The sequence below is a fragment of the Fringilla coelebs genome, assembly GCF_963513975.1.
Source record: "Fringilla coelebs genome assembly, chromosome: 9".
Lineage (NCBI taxonomy): Eukaryota > Metazoa > Chordata > Aves > Passeriformes > Fringillidae > Fringilla > Fringilla coelebs.
The window spans coordinates 15,195,191-15,211,069 of record NC_140067.1 but is presented as its reverse complement, the minus strand read 5'-3'; positions in this window follow the sequence as shown (position 1 = coordinate 15,211,069).

The following is a 15,879-nucleotide window of genomic DNA, read 5'->3' as shown; positions in this document are numbered from 1 at the left end:
GATGGTCAGAGGCAAGTTACACCATGAAGCTTCATAGAATACTATTCTGAAGAGACATTCTGCATTAATATAACTGAGAAGTATATTTGGCTAAAAACAACTAAAATATAGAGTGCATAATCTACCTTTTCACTGTTTTTCTTAATGTGCAGTTCAGCTTCAGTAGAAATCACTTCTCAATTGCCTTGAGCTGAAACAATGCATCTGAGCTTGGGTTAAAAGCCTGTAAGTGCTTCTTTACTTGAAAAAAGTGAAATCACATTACATTAGTAGAAGTATTAATTAATTTGGCTTCATTTTTCAGTAGAATTAGCATTATTGAAAAGTCTTTGCCATCTTTAAGTTAAACTGTACTTAGTGAAGTGACAGAGTTTCATCTGTAACACCTAGCGATGTGTCAGATAGTGTGGAAAATTATTGTCCAATTTGGAAACCTGAGACATTTCTGAGAAATGCTGTGGGGTGCGTTATAATGAAAATACCAATCCACATTAGCCATGGTTGCCATAAGCAAAAATCTTAATATCTTGGCCAAACCTACTTAAGGTTCATGTAATAAACTCACATTCCTAATTTTATTAGGGATGTGCCAAGTTAAGCACTTTGCTGGCCTTTGGACAGATTTATAGCTTGACTTCTGCTGAATTAGTGTTGACTGACAAGAGGGCATTGTTTTATAGGATGCTATTTAAATAAAAACCTTCAGGGTATTTCTGTAATGTTGTCACTTCAAGCCCGAACTGGAAAAAAGAAATGTGTATTAAGGAGGACTCTTCATTACTTTTCAGGAGTTTAATGTAAGGCTGTCAAATACTTCCTTATAAGGTGAGATATTGTAATGCAATGAAAAAAACCATCTTTGTTCCAGGTTTTAGTATGAAAGCAGTCTATTGGACCTCCTGGAAATTGTGGAGGTAAAAAATTATTGTTCATTTTTCCTTGACACAGTTGCATGTAAAAAAGACTGTAATCCTCCTTCCCTCTGAATATCAAAAAGGCAGTTGATGATAACTGTTTACTTTGTAACTTTATTATGGTACATCCCTTGTTTCTAGCAAAATGTGTCATCTTGTATTTGTTCAATCAATATCCTGGGCCAAGAAGCGTTCCAACATTTTCATGTGTAAAGCAGCCTAATTGTAGACTAGAAAAATGGTCCTTCCTTTAAAAATGTTAGTTTGAACAGTCCTTCCTCTTTGTAAAATAAATAAATTGTTTTTAAAAAGTGCATCTTTTAGATGCACCTTAGACTGTTTAACTGTTGTGACTCAGAGCAAAATATTGATCCAACTATTGATAAAATTAATATGACCTTTCAGTCCACTTTTGCCATATATTTTATAGTTTAGGACCATGCAGCTAGGATCCCATATTACAATGAATAAATTGCTCAGTGTCTTACCTGTGGTCACAGATTTGTAGCTGATTTGACCATTTGTAAAAAAGGAGAGTCATTCCTGCCGCACTGAGGGACTGGAAGGTGCATGGAATGGATACGACTGAACTATTTTTTTAGAGCTTGAGAACTATTATCTGACCATTAGAAAACCTTACTTTTTACAATTAAATTCTGAAATATGTGAAGGAGGTATGATTAGCACCAAAATATCCTTATTTGGTCCATTTAAAAAAGACATGTAAGGAATGAGCTTCAGTGGAGAGTATGACAAAAGGCACACATAGTTACATATGAAAGATTACAAAATGGATTTGCTTTAGGAAAAGAGATATTGTACATACTGATTAAAATCTACGTAAATGAAGTATTGGAAATATGCCAGTCATATCTAGCAGTGCCATTCATGCAATGGAGCTCACATATGTTTCACTGATTTTCTTAAACTTTGTGGTGGCTAGTACATTCACTGACCCAAACAACTGCTCAACCCAGCCAAAAGTATGGTGGGAGACTGAAATCCTTAGAACTCAGCAACAAAATCAGGAAACGAGTTCTGACTAGTAGAAGAGCAGCTGAGGAATAACTGCTGTCAGTTATAGTAAACTCACTGTAGTAAACTGATACAGAGAATTTTGTGGGCTGTGTCTCACCTGTTTAAATATGAGTATAACATGACAAAGTTTCCCTCACACATTATTTAAGCATCATTATGTATTACTTCTAATGCTCCATCACAGGCATAGTACCTTACCAAGTTAGTTTAATTAAAAGGTTCTACTTGGAGCTGATGAATGCCGTAACATAAGGTTTACAGAGCCTCATTCCACAAAAATGATGACAAATGCATTAGGGCATCCATGTGACTGCTGGTCACTGATGGAACTGTTACAGTGTTACATGAGTGTTCCAAGGATGACATGGGAATGAATCTAACCACATGTTCATTAATGTACTAATCATAGCAGGTGATAATATAACTGGTTTAAGAATCTGATTGAAATTGTTCTTATTAATAATTTATCTTCTCCATAAAGGGGCATTTGAACTAGAAAAAGTGGTGGAAAATACTGTCTTAGATCTATTTTTTTAGTTGTTTCACTTTTATGTGGTTAAGTATAATTTAAATATCATTTAAATATCAAACAAGCCTACTGTTAAGGGTAGCAATTAATGAACTATGTGTTCAGTGTTTGAGCTGAGGATCCTGGTCCTTTTCCTAGTTCAGTCAATAGTAAAGTTTAATTGGAGCTGGGTTGCATGCTACTGTAAATATTTTGTCTTTCAATAATAAGTCAGGAGGCTTGTCTGGATATGTGGTCAAGAATAAGTCTGAGCTTTGTGAGATAGCACTGGGTGCATTCATTGGTTTTCATGCTGGAAAGATCACAGACTGACATTGTCCAGGCTCGTGTAGTTGGTTTAGCCACCTCTTCCTTCTGCACATCAGAGGATAGTGGGTACTTCTATTGTTTATGTGGCAGTTAATGTATTCCATTGGCAGAGGTACTTCACTCCTCAGGACTAGAGCTGCCAATTCTACTCTAATTAGTAAGCATTAAAATGAACTCCCAACCACACAAATCTTTCCCTGACAACTTCACACCCTATTAAACCCTAACTTTCTTGCACCTTAAAAATACTTCTTTCTACAATACAGTGCTTTACTTTATAAGTATATGCATTGCTCTTTGTAGAGTCTGCCATACAGCTGCTTAGCCTAAGAAATCTTGGCTTTTCCCAAAAAGAATTCAGAAATATTCAGAAGCACAGGCTTAAATTAAAACAATAAATAATTATTATGCTTTAAAAGATGCACATGGGTTTGTATAACCAAAACCTGTGCGCACAGTTGGGTACTTGCGACATAATTGTTTGGGTTTTGCAATTTAGCTGTTTATTTGCACATTTCTGCCTTCACAGCCTTTAAAATCTTCACCTCTTTATATTTGTGTTCTTTTAGTATGAAGAAAGCTTTCCCTTTTTTGTCAAATGTGACATAGCCACATATATGATATTACATTGAAAGTGGGCTGTAGACAACAATTAGGAGCTATGCAACAAGCACATCCAAGCTCTGGTGGTTCTCATGTAATTTTTCCATCAATTTCAGAAACTACATCAGGCTTAATGAGAAGAGACAGGAATCAAGGATGAAGAGGAGAGCTCTTCTCCAAATGCTACAGATATTTGAGAGCGACTCAAAGCATTTGCTGTTAAATACCACCAATCAGATTTCCAAAACAATACATATAAATCAGGTTTTGAAACAAATGGGTTTAGAAGCTTCCATTTCAAGGAAAATATGTGGAAAGCAGGTCTTGGGAGCAGAATCCCATTCTTGTTCTCTGTGTTCCTCCTGCTTTCAGACAGGGTCTCTAAATTAAAATGTCTCAACACCCTGGGAGTAGGGATCAGAATTGAATAGCAAAAAGAACAGTCTGTGATTCCACATCTTTATTTCTCCTTTTACACTATTTTCTCTCTTATGCTGGCTGCTGGAAACCAGAGCAAAACCATGTCCAAAATATCCTTACGTATCTTGTCGGTTAATACATTGCCACAAGTGCTGGGAGTTTGAGATGGCCCAAGAAAAAGAGGAACAATAATGGGATCCTCCCATTTCCCATCTGGATGGATTTTGTAAAAGAGGACTTGGCCTCTCTTTCTTCTGTCCTTGGGTAAAAACCTGCAATGGAAAAATGAATGGTGCTTTTTACTCACTCATCAACCTGGGAGATAAATCAGGTCTAAATTACTCTGCAGGGCTGAACCCAAATCCAAAGTCACCAGTCTTCTTGCAAGGGAAGTGTTGGTGAAGTCTTGCACTGATCCATATTTTTATTTCTGAGACACTTTTGGATCTGTCCTTCTGTTTTTGTAGGCTATATTAAATGTGGGCTTGGTTTAGATTCAAACTTCAATTCCTTTTAATAAAGAGAATGTCACCCAGTCTTCCTGGCATGTTTCTTTTAGTGCTTTTGTTTCCCCAACAGGTATATAGCCTAGCTTTGCATAATCTATTAGTCTCCCACTTCTTTCATCTGTCCCAATAAATTTGGGGTTCTTTCTCTGCAGTCTGAAGATGCTTCTGCACAAGTGATGTCATCTCTAATCCTATTTTTCATTTGTATCATGGCTGTTACTAACCATTCTTTAAATAAAAATACAACATGATTCTAATATGCCAAGGAGCTCCATGGATAACCGTATAATTTCAAAATGATACTGATTTTGTTTATATGCAACATAATCTTTTACAGTTCTTAGTCTTTATTTGAAGCATTGCAAAGTGGATTTTTATGAAAGGTATTATAAAGGACTCCTTGTTTTTTCATAACAGATTTGAACATTAACTGATCAGAGTTCAGATAAATAGTCTTTACTCTCCATTAAAATATTAAAAAGCCTTTGGTAGGAAACTGGCGTAAAGATCCTTCATTCTTGTTTAATGAACACTTGTTGGCAAGTATAACACTTTAATAGCTTTGCAGAATGAATTTTGTGTGTGCATCCTCCATTTCATTGTCAGACACTTGTCCAGGTGCTGGGAATTTATTGGGGCAAGCATATTTTTACTCATTAGTTCTGTATTTGATTACAGAACAGTAAAATATGAGCCGCTAAGTCCCCGAGGCATAGCTGTGTACATTGAGATTAGTAATAGCATGTCATCGTGTTTTCCATTGGAATTTATATGAACAGATAGGATAGGTACTTCTTAAGTAGGTTTAAAAGCAAAGCAAATTTGTATTTAATCTTTTTTGCAGGCATATTTTCCCTAATGGAGTAAAGGTTAGGCTAGATGATATATTTTAAATATGGGTTTAATTTATTTTTCTTTTTTTTTTTTTGCCTTTGTTGAAGTATGAGGTTTTCTTTCTGACAGATTAAAGGAAATATATTGTAGCTGAAAAATTTGACTCTGTATGTGCTAATATAAACACAAAGACTGGTGTTGTTGTCAGCAATGAGTGTTTATGAATATATGTTTATATACAATATGTATACAACGTTTTTATCTTTAACCAGCTTTTAATGCTGTAGGTATGAATGAAAAACATATAGCAGCTCTAGGGATAAATTTCATTCCAACTGAATAAAAGAATGACATTTTTTATGTCTTTAGGTTGCCTATTTTTCAAGAACAGCTAAAATGCCTTTAAAATTTGTAGACTAAGAAAACTCTACAAATAAAAATGCAAATTATCCAAAAAAACCTTAATAAATTGGAAACAAAATCATTTGGGTCATGTTCAAGGGTTAAACAATGCCAAATGTGCCGTTCTGTCCTGTATAAAAGTGCTCGTGAATGCGTTTTCAAAAACTGAATCTAACGAGGTACTTAATAGTCACAAAACTGGCACATTTGATAATTAATGTTCCTTACTGAATTTTTGCTGATGCAGTATAGTCTTAAATGGAGAGAAATGTTAACTCAACATGTACTTGAACCATCAGCTGTTTGGAAACTTCCCCTTTATTAACATGAAATACCTGTGTACGAGCACTCGGCGAAAGACCTTAGTTAGCACATCTCCACCGCGGCGTGAGGACTTATCTGTGCTTGTGGTTTGTGTGCACATGGGTCTGTACAAGCCCTGCCATATTGTGATTTTGGTCAGTGGGGAGCCCCTTGCCATGTTCCGCTGGCAAATGACGAATAAATTCCATTTCTAGTGACTGAAGGAATGGGTGCAGAGCTGAGCTCCTGCCCTGCCATCCTGAGCAGCACACACAGGCTGATTGCCACCAGAGCAGCACTGCAGGGGTGCTGCTCACAGGCCACCCACTCTTCAGTCATAGCAGCTGACGGAACTTGCATTAGTCCTCATTGCACGTGTCCATTGTTAGTGCCGTGTACCTGTTTGAGCAGAGTGGTCAGGGGATGATGATATTCTCATCCCCTGGAGGTAACTTGTGCAAAATAGACGTTTACAGGATGCAGGACTTAGAAGTGTCAATTTAAAACTGGGATGAGGAACCCATGCCTTTAAAATGTAGGCAAAATACAATTAAAACAGATATTTAAGTTTGAGAAATAAATGTTGAGAATAGGTAGTAAATATTGTTTTCTTTATGTTTCAGTCATGTTCTTCAGCAGTAGTGGCAGTGTATTTCTTTGCTATTAAATTCCCACTGATTTCACAGTACACATATTATTGAATATACTACATGTTACAGAGCTGAGATTCAGGGGATTTTGAGAGAGAAGGAAATGCTGAAGGGTAATTGGAGCCACATAGGAAGAATGGAGAAGGGATCCAGTGTGGTAAAAGATGGCTCAGAGAGGAATGCAGAGGCTCAGGGGAAGCTGAAAGTGGATCAAAACAGGACAAATGGAGGTAGAAAGGGATCAAAATACCAAGGAGAAGGAAAACAGAGGATTGTAGGTATATACAATATTGTTCAGAGAAAAATGTGTGATCAGACAGAATCAGACCAATTTTGTCCTGGCTGACACAAGGTCAGAGGAGCAGGAAATCAGAAGCCCTAGAAGAGGTATTTGGATCCTAAAGATATGGAGAAGATAGTAAAAATGAAACAGAGAAAGCACTATTAGAGCAAATATTAAAGCTGCATGAGAGCTGGAGAAGTCATGGTGTCAGGAGAGCTGAGTGGGGATCAGGAAAGGATTACATGTAAAGCTATCAGGAAAGCCAGGAGTGGGTCAGAAAAGCTTACAGGGATTTGGTCGAAGTGGCCAGAGGGGCAGAATGATGCTTACTGCAGTTAGTTTGGAAGCCCTTACAGAGCCACTCCAAAGGTGGAAGTACCAAGAATATTATCATCTTATATGGCACATCTGATTCATTAGCAAAATCAAGGCTCTTGCTTAGTTTATATCCCATGAGGATTTGGTTTGTTGGATATTGTCCTAGCTGCTGCTTTGGAATCAGTAGTGATTTTTCAGGATGGCTGCTCTTGTAAAGCACAACCTAAGAATTTTGGGCAACTTACCTACTGAACATCCCAACACCTGGAGGTATATGGCCAGGGTCTCAGCATGGTTTTAATAATTTATCTAAAAATAAACTGATGTCTTGAAGCAGGCAGGTCTTCTGAGGAAGTCTTTATGCAGGAAAATTTTACCCGAAGAGCATTATTTAATAAATTCTTGCTGCTGTGGACTACAGTAACATAGGGGCTATAGCCCAGCTTTGGTATAGTGAATGTGCTTCTGCCTTTCCAGGCTTCTCTACAGACTTTGTCACTAAGCCACAAAGGTGGTCCATTTCATAATTGTTTGCTTCAGATAGCTAATTCTGGCAGATGCCATCACTTGCCACTGCTGATGGCATATGTTTGTCAGTCCTCCCAGCACATAGCAAAGAAACCTTTTCAATAGGAAAGCATTGTCATTTTATCCTATTCATCCCTACTCGAAACCAAACTGAATGGCATTAATTATCACTTCAGGTAGTAAATCAGTTTCTCATTCGTGAAAGGAATGCTTCATCTTGAGTCCTTTTGTTTTGTATAGCCAGAGGGCTATTACAGATGGTATTGAACTCATAAGAATAATTTTAGTGTTATTCCAGCACAAAGCAGACAATAAATGGATAACCTTGTTTTCCTAAAAAGCCATGAATAACTGTTGCTTTAAATTCAATGATTCTTCTCTGCCATACTCCCTCTAACTCTAGAAACATGTATTCGGAATCTTACTTTAAAGTCAAGGCAAAGTGCTGATTGACTGTACTGACATAATTGTGTTAATGACAAGACACTGAGAGTACATTATTAGATATGTCGCTTATCATCACTTTTTATTTGGCTCTGATCTGCCAAGCTCAAGTTATACTTCTTATACATTGTGATTTCAGTCAGTCACTTAAACTGCTTCAGTGTTGAAATAACATTTTTTACAGGTCTTTTAGCTGTAGCTCAAGAGAAGGAATTCTTCCAGAGCATCATTAAATTGTTCAAAGTTTCTTCTCACTGACAGGCTTGAAGTTTGTCCACTTAGCAAATTATTTCTTTGATCAGTAAAATGATTAATGAAACTACTCTTTTTTAAATATATGCATCCAATTTTTAATTCCAAATCAATACTAATAAAGTTTTTTAATCTACAAAATGTATCCTCTCTATTGTCACAACTGAGCTCCTGCAGGCACCATCTCAAACTTTTGAAATGTCCTGTTGTCTAATGGAAGAGCATGCGATGGGAAATGGAGACATTTTCATGCTATGTTGTGCTTGATGTGAATGGTCCAGCAAATAGTAAAGTTTAAGAAATTTTATGGTATGGGAGGTATCAGAAAACGTTTACATTTAACTTGGTGTCATTCTTCCCTAGCTCATTCCATTGTAAGAAAAGCATCACTTTTGAAAGGTGAGTAGCAAATTAAATATGAACAGTTAGAACTTATAAATAGGGTGTGCTTATTCAGAGATAGACACTATCTCAGGGTTGCAAATATTCTGCATTGTGTGGGGATGTACTTCTACCTAACTAGTGCTAATTGGGAGGCATAAAGCTCGTTCATCCATCCTGTTAAATTCAAGACAGAGGACATCTATTCAGCATAGGTTCATTTTGCTTGTTGTCTGTAAACCAAAATAGCAGATGAAAAAAGTCAGTATTCTGAAAAAGTTTGGATTCAGACCTGCAGCTGTTGAAATTTTAAATTAACCATTTTATGTTTATCAAGGTAATGATATCTTCATTATAGCACAGTTTTCCTTCCTTGGAAAGGGTTCACCTCCTATGTTAGTGATGTCAGACTTGAAATAATAAAAAGGTTGGGCAGCATTTGTCAAGGCTTACTTATATCCAGAAAGGGCAGCTTTAAAAGGAACCCATGATAACTATAACTTCCATAATGTTGCTGAAGAATCACTGAGGTGATGATCTGACTATAATTAAATAATTTGTATATTCAATGCACATGTGAGCTTTCATTTGTTGTGACTGGGAAATTCTCTCATACAAGTCTTTCCAGGAACTGGGACTCCTACAGGCTATTTCAGTTGGAATAATTAATAATTGCTGTTCTTATAGCAGCCATAAATGCCTTGAAAATGGTGTTAAATAGTTACAAAAATATCCTAAAAACATCAGTCACTGATATTATAATCATGAGAGGAAAATTTACATTTGTGATCAGACTGATAGCAGTCAAGTTCAGTTATGCTGTCAGTGACTGAAGCAGTCAGTTATGATGCAATGTGTAAATAAATTTAGATTTACAGTCTAACTCACTAAGTCATTGCTTTTGACTAGCAGGAAATATAGTATTGGTAATACTGACTCAATAGATATGACTATCATATGACAGTTTTATTTTCTTATTTTTATGGAACATTCTGACTGTAGGGATTCAACAAGCTTGTCAAGTTGTTCTGCAAAATGCTAGGATAATGAATCAGTCTAGTTATATTCTCATTCTGTGATAGTATTAAGAAATTACAAAATTATGCATGCCTTCTCTGTCTCTCTCTATGTATACACACACTCACATCCCCCCCACCCCCCCCAAGTGTCGTGTGTAAACATAGATATAGGTATTTATTTGTTGTGTGTGCTGGGCCATACGTGCATGCATGTTCTTGTAATATTTGCTGTTTTGCCAAAATAGCTACCTACTGCAATGTAGAGTTTTGAAAGGCTGCTGTAATGCCTCCTTTGCTGTTGTTTGGAATAGCCATTGTCTTTCTTTACTAAGTTAAAATCCTGGTTTGAACTTAGGCCTGCAAAGGGAATTATTACCCATAGTCTTGGTGCAGTCTGTTATAGTGTTAGAAATAGGCTGCAAAGTTCTAATTTGGACTTCAAATACTCTAAGTCATCCACTGCATGGACCCTGTACAGTAAGTACAGGTTTTAGTGTGAATACTAATTTAAAGATGTACTGCAGCCTCCTACCATGTGGGATACCAAAGATTTGAAAGATCAGGACTTGGGTTATCAGATCTTTGGGACAGTGAATGCACCTCAGGCTCTTGTATGTGATGCTGACCCAACTCTGTACCTCAAATTTCAGACGTACATAAGGGTGTTATTTTAATATGTAGCCTGTTTTCAGATCACCATTTGAAATGTCAAAGTCTAGGTCTATACTTTGTAAACTGAATCAGGCTGTTAACAAAGTGTCAGTGGGATGAAATTGATTCTCTGAAGAGAGCTACACTGGTGGCCCTTCTGGCTTGTTTGTTTTATTTTGTGTAAGTGTAGGCCTTGGTTCTGAAAACACAAGTACTTACCTCTTGCATATGCGTAGTTCTACTGAAGTCTGTGGGGCCTCTGATAATCATTAAATTAATTCTCATAAGTGCTTCCAGACTTAGAGACTTGGATGGGGAAAAAAGGCAATAAGAGCAGATTCTCATTTCTGACTTTCCATTAAATCATCCTGTGTGATTTCTGCTCATCCCCACGACATAATTCTGGGGTTTTTTCTCCTCATTTAGATGTATTGCTTTTGGTTTTGTTTGTTTTTTAAGATGGAAGCTCTTTAAACCTTAGTAGTTATTTACTTTGGGTTCAGTGTCCCTCACAGGGGAACCACCAATGTATTTTTTTCCCTTGGAAAAAAAAAAAGAATTAATTTTTCAATTTTGGACTAGGGGTTCATGTCAAAGATGAAATAAAAAATAATTATTTGTAAGCCATATTAAACATTGGCCATTAAAAAGGAAATTGAAACATGTCATGTCAAATATCTTAAGAGAGAAAGAAACGAAGGGAGGGAGTTGAGAGGCACATTCCTTGAAGTAACTAGAAAGAGTCTCCTGGTGAAATGGAGGCATCCTGGGGATCACTGACTTTAATTAAATAGAAATGATCAAGGCACCGGGGTACTTCCGGGGGATTAATGACTGACTGGGAGACTTGATGGCCTCAGGCAAAGCTGTAGGCCATTAACCCCAGCCAGTCCTCCGTTTTTCAGGAAGTGCCCTGTGCCAAGGTCATTTTTCCTATTATAGCTAAGGATGGATCTTTTCTGTAGTCTCATGAGAGTCATGGAGTCCATGATTTTTGTGTTGTTTTTTCTCCTTTTTAATATCTGACTTTTGACATATGGGGATATTTTTATTAAATTGCTTGCGCTGTAGTGAGAGAATAGCTTGGTACTGGTCTGGTCCAAATTTTATGAAAATTAGTACATGAATAGCCCACATGCATATTAGCCAAATGAGTGTCAAAGATTAATCGACACCACAATAGCACAAGGAGATTCAGTACCATTGGATTATTAAATTTGATCCTAAGAATAACATTGCAGTCTTGAATAAAAGTTTTGTTTAGTGAAAACAGTCTTGGATCTTTGTGGATGACTTGTACTTCTAGCATCCTTGTGGCAGAGTTTCAGAAGTTGTTGTATGTCTTTTCACTTCCCTTTCACCATTGTTTTTCACAGTCTGAGGGATTGTGAAATGTGATCCAAACTGCCCTTTTCCTGAGCCATTTCTTTCATCTGGGAGAAGGTACAACCAAGCAATATGTTTGTACTAGTAGCACAAACTGCCATTCTTTCCCTCTCATAGCTCTTGGATTCTTCATGCCCAATAACCACCCTGTCAAGGGCTTCCCATTCTAGCGCCCTACACCATGAGCAGGGACATAGGAAAATGTTGTTAGGACTGACAGCCATGTTTAGGAAAGCATGGGAGCATTAATGTCCTCCTCACACTGAATCCCACCACGTTGATAAAAATTACATTAGATATTATTGGACATTGTTGCAACTGGAAGAAAAAAAAGATTTGTACAAAATACGGCCACTGCTGTAGGGTTCCCAGACTCCCGTGCCTTAGTCCTGGTTACAGGGGAGGGGGGAGTTCAGTGCTGTGTGGCTGTGACTGGGTTGTTGTTCTGTATACCAGGCGCATCATTGCTAGGGGTCATGGTTTTGTTCAGAAAGGGCCATTTCATCTTGCTCTGGCAAAGCACTGGCAGTAACTCCGGCAGGCTTGGTCCCTCTGCCATCGTGCCAGTGCCCCTCCTGTTCTCTCCAGAGAGCACCTCTGCACTGCTGGTGCTGAAAGGGATAGTGGTGAAAACTCAATTGCTCCGAGTGCTGAAGCAACAGCACCAGCCAGGAGGTGGCTGGCAGGGCACTGTTGTTCTTCACTGTTTGGGGCTGGAAGCTGGGAAGTGTTCCCCACGTGAGTGAGCTCCACCACCACATTTCCTTTGTTCCCAAACATGTGAGGGCAGCGGGCACAGACTGCCGTTGTCTGGGGAAACCACGTGGGAGTGACCTGCACAGAGAGCTGCTGTCTTGGTTTTGTTCAGAGTAGGGAATGCTGTTTTGTCGTTTTGTGGGTAGAACACTCTTTTTTGTGTACTTTTGCTATTAATATTGCCAAAAATAATGGTTTATAAAATTATTGTTAATATAGCTGTAATGAGCATGTCTTATTCCAGTGCTGTGTGGTTTTAGTAAATTGTTACGTCAACCCATAGTCTCCCCTTTTTGTCCCTCCCTTATGGGAAGGGGCAGAGGAAGGGGAGTGGCTTTATTGTTTCATTTCCTGCTGGTGTAAAAGCCAGCGCAATCTCGTTTTACCCCTGCAGATTCTTACTGAGCTGGGGACTTTGGGGTTGTGCATCTTGCGAGATGAGCCACATAGCTAACCAGACCCTCAACCACCCTATCTACCCACCCCTTTACTGGAAAAGCATCTTAGAAACAACTGCTAAAAATAGAATTGTTGATTAAAATAAATTAAACTAAAAAGCTTTTAAGCAATAGATCAAACTCTCCAGCTTTATGAGCTAAAGGTAATTAGAAGCTGTCCACTTAATACTCTTGACACAGAATACTGTTGCAGCCATGTATAATTTTATTGCTTATCTACAGAGGTCAGAAGCAAGGAACAGACCCTGTGTCTCATTTAAACACTTCTACTTCAGCCACTTCCTATTCCATCTTATCTTGAATAGCTCATGCTGAAATCAATTCATAATATTTTGCTTGTTACACTAAGAGATGTTATCACTTACAAAATGCACCTTAATAGAAACTTGTAAAACTCTAACCAGCCTTCTGTACAATATACATTTGTCCTCAGCTCAGAAAGCAGCTTACCTGGAGAGGGGTCAGCAGGGCTGTGTCAGAGGAGGCTGCCACAGTGGCAGACTGACAGATGCCTACCCTTACCTGCCTGGAGCAGCCCAGAGTCTGGGTGTCTCCCTGTTCCCTGTATTTGTCTTACCTTAACAGGCACGTTCTCTTTCTATGTGGCAGTATATTCTTGGTCTCACTCTCTTTGGCCTTTCTTTCACATTTACATCTATTTACAAATACTATTCTGGATGCTTCTGCAAAACCAAGTAAGAGTCTTTTTCTAGGGACTGCCTGAAGGTACAATGTTGGCAATCCATAGGGCCTAATAGTTTAGCTATTTTAAAAATTAATGGTGACTTCCACAGTTGGTTTCTGTCTAAGTCTTTCTGGTTAATTGGTTAGAGAGATGCTGGACTTTGAATTATTTTATGTAACTATTGGTGGGAAAGAAAGAATTAGCACTGCTACCTTGCCTGCCATTTTTGGCAGGTGTGTGTCTAAGACTAGAGAAGGAATCCTATTCCTTTTGTTTCTTAAAGAGGAGAGGCAGCAAGTGCCTGTGCTTTTCATAAGACCCTTATCCAAGACACCAAGGGAGTTTTCTTGTTCTTTGTCTGGAGAGCCCCTGTGGATGCTCATTGCATTCTTTTACCTGACTTCATGTCAGATGAGTGGGATGCTTCATTTTGCAGGTTAGGGTTGTGGAAGGCACAGGCAAAATTTTCTTAACTAGAGAAGTAATGGATAAATAAATGCTTCCACTGCATTCAGGGGAGAGGATAGATATGTGTGTGATGAGGGGGGAAAAGTAGTTGGATGCAGTAATATATTAGAACAGTTACATTTTTTAGTTATCTTAAGTCTGAGGAGATCCAAAAACTTTTCAGCCCATTTGTCTGGTACCAAAATGAAAGTTTTTGGACCAGTTATGTTAGTAGCACCACTATCTGCAATGGTTTTTTAGAGGAAAAGCAAAGAATAACTTCTCCAGTTGAAACTGCAGGGGGAATTTTAGGTATGCAGGATGTAATTACCAGAACTGGAATTTGGCTGGTTCACTGTGATTAATTTAACACCCATGTTCTTGTTAAAATTGCCATGGATTTTTTGATGATCAAAACTAGTTAGGAATGGGCTTTGGCTTTCTGTTTCACCTATCATAAGTAAATACAAAATACCAAGAAAGTCCCCTATGTTATTTCATTTGTTCAAATTTTGAACGAATTTTTTTCATATTTGATTTGGCTGACTCCACCAGCCATGAATGTGGAATTGCCTTACAAACAATTCAAATATCTCAATGAGAATTTTGTTTTGTAAAATTAAAATATTTTTGTGCTTTTGTTTTATATTTATATAATTCATTTATTTATTTTATGAAAGCAGAGTTGTTGTAAGCATTATATTACAGTGATGCTGCTTCTGTGAAAAGCTTGCCCCATACTTAAATGGAATTTAGTGGTAATGACATGTATGGGTTGTGTTTCTGAACAGCTGTATGTTTTACATAACGTATATTTCTGACTCACCTTATTCTGATGTATTGTAAAGTACTCCCCAAATCTCAGCATTGATACTACCTTTTTGTATAACTTACTGATAATATTAATGAAAATGGGTGTTATTTAGGGTTTCTCCACAATTGGCATCAGTCAAAATGAGTGTCTTATGATTAATGCTATAGAAGGAAAGGACTGATAAAAACTGTTGAAATTGAGTTTTCTCCTCCCAGAACAATTGAATTCCATTTTCCCAAGCAGACTGATCCCTTCCAGGATTACTGGCACTTGAAATATCACAGCTAAGTTCTATGGAACCAAAACTCTGACCCAGCAAGCAACATTTGAATTTGAACTGGATACTACAGATCAGAGGGTTTTTTAAGAGATACAGCCATTAATCACCTCTACCACGTACTTGCTTTTGTAATGTCTGTTCTGGAGAAATAGGCATCTGGAGAAATACTCTGAAGCATGTTTTATAATTTAGAAGAGAAATGGGAAGATAGCTTTTTCCTCCTTAATATTCCAATGAGATTTGGTAGCTTAACCAGAGATGCAATACAAAAGCATTTATGGTTCATGTTATATTAATACTGCGGCCTGATTATCAAAAACCATTACTCCTGGTTATCTTGCACAGGCTGAACTGAGCTGCTATAAGTAAGACAGACTGTCTGTACACAGTATGTTCCATGTTTATGATAAGAGTGTTTTAATGTAAGAGGGAATTTCTAAAATTATTTTCTTTTAACAATTGGATTTATTATAAATATGTGCGCTTGGAATTGCTTTTCTGTGTGCAAGGAAAAAGCATAAAGAAGCTAGACACTCAAAATGTCACTGATCTTTCCTGACTGTTTTCTAAAGGACAGTTTTGGTCAGATGTAGGGGTCTGAATTTTGAAACAGATGTACTGTTTACTTCATTCTTGGCAGAGACACAATAAGCTGCTTGCTTTTCT